Below are 7,324 nucleotides of genomic sequence, written 5' to 3'. Positions count from 1 at the left end.
GTTAGGCCTAATGGAGAAGGTTTCAATCATTTGAGCACGAGACGGCGTGTTCTAGTCAACCCTTTGTAACTCATTTATAAACTATCTGCATGATTTTTGAAAAGCCCTTGCATACACAATTGCCTTGGACTGACAAGAATATGAATGTGGTGTCTCATTTTGGAAACCTTGTTTGTGATGCCTTAGTGGGTAAGACCTTGGGCTGTGGCTTGTGGGTTCCAATCCCACCAGTTTTTCTGAACTTTAAAGGTGTCTACTGGATGGTTAAAAGTCTTTGCGCAATTGTTATGATCTTGATTCCAGAAATTCCTTTTCATTGACAAGAGATTTTGATCCAAGTCGAATATAAGCAAATGTCCTGAGTCCCAGCATGTCCTTTGTGAAGATTTCTCTAAAAATTCAATTCCTTCTGAAAAGTAGGAGGGTATAGGCAAGGCTGTGCATCATTCCAAAAGGAACACGCCACTCTCATGTAGCTAAAGGTTAAGCTAAGAGCTTAAGCTCCGGTGTGAAGACTGTCAGACTTTAACGTATGAATAGTAAAAAATGTCCCGAGTGTCTTCATTTTTTTTTTCACTGAAAAATATAAATGACAAAACAAGAAACTTTACCTTCAATTTGCATACATGAGTTAAAAACACACAACTTACATAGTCAGCATTAAGAATTTTCTGTCTGTCCCATATCATGTAGGCCCAGTGGCCTAATGGATAAGGCATCAGCCTCCGGAGCTGGGGATTGTGGGTTCAAGTCCCACCTGGGTCGCTCACTTTTAAGCTGTCCATGGAACTGAAAAATGCTGCTGAACCATTCGTCCACAAAAATTGCTGCTGAACCATTCGTCCACTTAAATCTAAACTTACAATTTCAAGAATAAGAACATCAAATGATACACTGTGTTTACCAGCAGAAGAAAGCTCTTCATATGTATCCATAGAATGTTTGTCAAGTGAGGTTGATATCAGACATATGAGAATAATGGAGGATTGACCAATGGAAAGGTGTAAAAATTTCTACCTTTGCCATGAGAAAATAGGCTGCATACGATTCTGAAAGGAAAACACTGCTCACACCTAGCCAAAGATTATGGCAAAAGTCGAGAGTTTGAGCTACGGGTCGCCTGGGTCGCTCACTTTTAAGCTGTCCATGGAACTGAAAAATGCTGCTGAACCATTTGTCCACAAAAATTGCTGCTGAACCATTCGTCCACTTAAATCTAAACTTACAATTTCAAGAATAAGAACATCAAATGATACACTGTGTTTAGCAGCAGAAGAAAGCTCTTCATATGTATCCATAGAATGTTTGTCAAGTGAGGTTGATATCAGACATATGAGAATAATGGAGGATTGACCAATGGAAAGGTGTAAAAATTTCTACCTTTGCCATGAGAAAATAGGCTGCATACGATTCTGAAAGGAAAACACTGCTCACACCTAGCCAAAGATTATGGCAAAAGTCGAGAGTTTGAGCTACGGGGAGAAAATTGACAGACTTAAAAATATTTGGTATATGAATGGTTAGAATTTTTTCCTTAGCATCTTACTTTTTACACTAAGAATTATAAAAGAGGGTTGCGTGGATAGATACTTTTCTCTGACTCTATACCAACTATTGGTTGGCTTAAGTTTGATGCAATAATTGTGGCATCGTTTTGCTGCAAAATGGTGCATGTTCAACCCACCCAATTTTCTGTAAAGACACCTATCCCATTGAGTGACTCCCCTTTTCTAGCATGTTTTTAGTGTAGGTACATTAGTAGATCTGGGCCAGCGTATTATGGTCTCGCCTGTCTTGCTCTTTTTTAAATCATCTGCTTCATGCTTAAAAAGCCCTCACATACTTTTTATAAATATGATTTTTAAAAGTAAACTCCAGCTAGAGCATCAAGTTCCAAAACTATGAGAATGTAGACAGGACTTTACTGTATGTTGTGGAGGAAAATATCTTCATATGTTGTTAAAATCTCTGTAAGCCATTTGTGTTGCTTAATTTTAAGTTATCTGGGAGATTTTTAAAATGCTCACATACTTTTTATGAATATGATTTTTAAAGATCAGATACAATTCTGTGTCTTGACAGGGCCGTGTACCACAGATGCTGTACAGTGTGAAAACCTCAGATCCACGGACCAAAAAACTTAAGTTTCATGGAAAGCGTCATGAATAAAACATGAACTGTATTTCCACAGACCTGACATATAAATCTGAGTTAGGCCTAATGGAGAAGGTTTCAATCATTTGAGCACGAGACGGCGTGTTCTAGTCAACCCTTTGTAACTCATTTATAAACTATCTGCATGATTTTTGAAAAGCCCTTGCATACACAATTGCCTTGGACTGACAAGAATATGAATGTGGTGTCTCATTTTGGAAACCTTGTTTGTGATGCCTTAGTGGGTAAGACCTTGGGCTGTGGCTTGTGGGTTCCAATCCCACCAGTTTTTCTGAACTTTAAAGGTGTCTACTGGATGGTTAAAAGTCTTTGCGCAATTGTTATGATCTTGATTCCAGAAATTCCTTTTCATTGACAAGAGATTTTGATCCAAGTTGAATATAAGCAAATGTCCTGAGTCCCAGCATGTCCTTTGTGAAGATTTCTCTAAAAATTCAATTCCTTCTGAAAAGTAGGAGGGTATAGGCAAGGCTGTGCATCATTCCAAAAGGAACACGCCACTCTCATGTAGCTAAAGGTTAAGCTAAGAGCTTAAGCTCCGGTGTGAAGACTGTCAGACTTTAACGTATGAATAGTAAAAAATGTCCCGAGTGTCTTCATTTTTTTTTTCACTGAAAAATATAAATGACAAAACAAGAAACTTTACCTTCAATTTGCATACATGAGTTAAAAACACACAACTTACATAGTCAGCATTAAGAATGTTCTGTCTGTTCCATATCATGTAGGCCCAGTGGTCGCTCACTTTTAAGCTGTCCATGGAACTGAACCATTCATCCACAAAAATTGCTGCTGAACCATTCGTCCACTTAAATCTAAACTTACAATTTCAAAAATAAGAACATCAAATGATACACTGTGTTTACCAGCAGAAGAAAGCTCTTCATATGTATCCATAGAATGTTTGTCAAGTGAGGTTGCTAATCTGACATATGAGAAAAATGGAGGATTGACCAATGGAAAGGTGTAAACATTTCTACCTTTGCCATGAGAAAATAGGCTGCATACCATTCTGAAAGGAAAACAATGCTCACACCTAGCCAAAGATTATGGCAAAAGTCGAGAGTTTGAGCTTCGGGGAGAAAATTGACAGACTTAAAAAAATTTGGTATATGAATGGTTATTAATGCTCCGTGCCTCTGCAGCCTGCATCGGGTCTTGGCTGTCATTCACGGAGCGGATGTCACGCACGGCATCCGCTCGTGTGAAACAGCCCTAAGGGTGATGCTGCATTCATTAGACCATAGGGCTTTTATCTTTGGCTATATATATTTCTGTACAGAGAGAATTTTGGAAATATAACCTAGTGATATGGATTTAACCCTAGTATCAAACTTTAATACAGGGCACATTTTTTATGGTCTGGGGGCTAAATTGTCACTTTGCTCTATTTCAAGAGGGCACCAAAAAAAGTTGATTTGCACTCTTTTGCATTGGCCTATTACAGAGGTAGATGCAAAGCGATTGGGGAAGAATGAATTACTCCTTCACTATCATCAAGAGTAGAGATGAGTGAAGTTTTCAATGTGGACACTTCACAGAATTTTTTAAGAAATTTTCTTTGTTCTGAATTAATTTGTCAGAAAGCATATTAAATCAGCTATATCTCGGCCTGCAGGGAAAGTGTGTACATCACTGTGCATTGCAGCAACTTGCATAGGTAGTCCTTTCTGGTAGTGAAACCGTTACTGTGCATCAGTATGACAGGCAGGTCTAATACAGTATATGCAAATGTCCATCATCATACAGGCCACCAACAGTCTTAGCTAACCACTTACTAAACCAAAAGAAAAGCATACAGCAGTCTTTGGTGAAAAAAAAAAAACAACACTGTTCACCCTGCAAGACATGTGTCCCAATAACTCTTTAGTGGAACAAAAAAGGACATGGTGGCAGGGCCAATAAAGTAGTGGAGAGAAAAAATAAATACAATTTTTTCGTGGAAATACATGCTTTTGAATCACTTCTGTTAGCTGTAGAATGACTGCATCACTAATCAGTTGACACTTTACTTATGTGGTCAGTTATGGGTCAAAAACACAGAACAGGTGCAGATCTTTTCATGATACCTTATCTGAGAGTAGGAATGGCTCCTGATTTTTGCTTACCATACAGTAACTGCTGGAATTAACTGACCAAATATTGTCATCCTAACATCAGGTATAATGTACTTAACTGTGAAATGGCCCAAGATTGTACTACACAGTGAACCAGCTGTATTATTTTATACCGTCTGCTGTTTTCACAAAGATTGTTAGCTAACCTGTTCTGTTAGTCACTGATTCTACTAAAGTGGGAAAGAGCGGCTAGCGCCGGACGGAGATGGCCGCATAGTTCTGTGCTCTCTTAAGAGGATAGCGTGTAACATAAGCTTACAGCAGCACTTTCGGGAGATAATGGTCAAAATCGGTAACCCGAAGCAAGGGGACTCCTCCGCTACCTTCAAGAACCAAGTTCCTCCGGGTGATATGGAAAAATTCCTTCGGAAAGCCGCAGCAACGGTCGCACAGAAAGAAATCAAGATGGCGCCGACACCACAGCCTAAAGCTGCAAAGCGCGCTCCAGGCCCATCGGAAGGAGAAAGCGAGTCGGAGGATCTCCAGGCCAGCTCCGACTTACCTTTAACCAGAAAGTATCTGGACCGGGCCCTGAACAGGGTAATGGAGCCTATCCTCACGGAATTTGCGGCATTCAGACAGGAGGTACGGCATATTGGAGACTGGGTGGAAGCCCTAGAAACGCACCAAGCAGCGTCCCTGAACCACCATACGGCAGTGTCTGATGCCTTGCGCCGCTGCTCTACCTACCTGAACGGGCTGCATAATGCGATCGAAGACCAGGAAAACCGAGGACGCCGCAACAATCTGAGATTCCGCGGGATTCCAGAGGCGGTTCTACCCGGGGATATTTCGGTGACCGTCCTGGCTATATGTAGTTCACTGTTGGGCCCCGACTTCCCGCAAAAGGTGATCATGGAACGGGCACACAGGGCCCTGCGCCCGAAACCCAAGCCCGCTGACCCACCCAGGGATGTTATATGCAAATTTTTGAATTTCCCGGTCAAGTCCGCCATCTTAGAAGCTGCCCGTAATAGCTCAGACCTATCCTATGAGGACTTCAAAATTGAAATATATCAAGATCTAGCCCCCTCTACCCTGAGAAAACGCAGGGCATTGAAGCCTCTGACCGACTGGCTCCGCTCTAACAAGATCATATACCGCTGGTCCTATCCTTTTGGACTCTCTTTTACCTGCGCAGGGAAGAAAGTTTTCATCTCGTCTTACACTGATTTACAAGCTGCCTACGACGTCCTGAGCATTAACCCGTTGCCGATTGAGAATTGGGAGCTCTATCAGGACTTGAACGACCTACCGGATCTTCCTGCAATAGCACCATTTGAGGTCCAGCGTACCCCGAAGTCATCCAGATCCAGGAAGAGAGGTCTGCAGTTTACCCCCAGAAGCAACTCCCGAGACCACCAGCCTACTCAGTAGTGACTCTTCTTTGTATGTATGGGACTCAACTTGTATTGTTTCTCTCCCTGAGTAGGTCCTCACTTGAAGTTTTTGCCAAATTTCCTTTAATGGCTTAACCGTCATAATGTATATGTTCGCCATACCGACCAGACGGGCCCATTGTCCCCGATTGCTCATTAGAATTCTGATTTGTTATACGACCTCTTACATGGTCACAAGACCACACTCCCCCCACATGTACGTTGCATATGCAATTATGCTCAGTTTTTCTTTGTTTCCCCTGTTATGTTTTGTCCCCTTTCCCTACTTGTTCTTTCCCCCAGGATATGAGACACTCCTAATCGCCTTACGCGTCCTATGCTGCATCCTGATCTTGTCAAAGCATACTGAGAAGAGTTTGTACGACACCTCCTTGCTCTCCTGGAGGGGACATCACTGGCTTAGAGGTAACCCCACTCACACTATGTCATATGGCTGAATTACTTATGGCTTCTTACAATGTCAAGGGCTTTCACTCCCCTTCCAAGAGGAGTCAGGTTTTTGCCGTTCTAAGAAAAGCCAAGGCCGAGGTGGTGTTCCTCCAGGAGACGCATTATCGTTTCAATCGCTACCCAAACATGCAGTACTCCTATTATTCCACCTGGTATCATTGTGGAGGTAACTCCTCCGCGTCCAGTGGGGTGAGCATAGGTTTCCACAAAAAGATCCCATTTAAGCTTGCTGACCAAGTACTTGACCCTGAGGGAAGATATATGCTGATCAAGGGCTCAATAGGCCAGCAGACTTACACCTTCGTTAATGTTTATGGTCCTAACTCCAATCAGTCCCACTGGTTAGCCAGTCTAGCCCCTATTATCAACCTTTTTAGTGAGGGGATTGTGATAGTGGGAGGAGACCTTAACATTGCCCTATTCCCTCAACTAGATATATCCACGCACAAATCTTCCCACTCTGGCAAATCCCTCAAATTCATTAGGAAAACCCTCTGGGATCTTCATCTGATTGACGTCTGGCGTTCCCTTCACCCCAATGACCATGATTACACCTTTTACTCTCCTGTTCATGGCACGTACCATCGTCTAGACTATTTTTTTATTTCCAAAGAACACCTCCATCTATGTAACACAGCGTCGATAGGTTCCATCCACCTGTCTGACCACTCCCCAATATTTATTAGGGTCCTAGCCCCCGTAAAAAACCCATCATGTTTTAATTGGCGACTTAATGAAACCCTCTTAGGCTCCCAGGATCTGATAGACCAAATCTCCAAACACCTAGCCGACTATTTCTCCTTGAATGGGAGCACTGATATCTCAATTAATACCCTCTGGGACGCCCATAAGCCGGTTATCAGGGGTCACTTTATTAACATCGGGTCTTACAGGAAAAAACTACAAGAAAAAGCTATAGACGAAGTCCTGAAGAAAATTCTGAGCTTAGAGTATAGCCATAAGTCCTCCCCCTCTGAACCCCAGTTAAGAGAGCTTTCTGAGTATAGAGCAAAGCTTAAATACCTGTTATCGGCTAGAACTGCTAAATACTTCATGAGCATGCAACACAAGTTTTTCGCTCATGGGGATAAAGCAACCAAGTTTCTGATGAGCAGAGTCAGGGGGAGAAGGTCTTCTAACTACGTCCATCAGCTACATACCTCTGGTGGGAAATCGATCTTC

General features: G+C 42.2%; 1 non-coding gene across 1 annotated transcript; it reads left to right on the top strand.

Moving 5' to 3' along the window:
* The first annotated feature begins 692 nt into the window (after positions 1-692).
* Positions 693-765, top strand: TRNAR-CCG. Its single transcript has one exon. It is a non-coding gene; the product is annotated as a tRNA-Arg (tRNA).
* Positions 766-7,324: the final 6,559 nt, after the last annotated feature.

Source organism: Bufo gargarizans, unplaced genomic scaffold, assembly GCF_014858855.1.
Source record: "Bufo gargarizans isolate SCDJY-AF-19 unplaced genomic scaffold, ASM1485885v1 original_scaffold_1869_pilon, whole genome shotgun sequence".
In the NCBI taxonomy this organism is placed as follows: Eukaryota; Metazoa; Chordata; class Amphibia; order Anura; family Bufonidae; genus Bufo; species Bufo gargarizans.
Note: the sequence above shows the minus strand (reverse complement) of the source record. Positions and strands in the feature narration are given on the sequence as shown.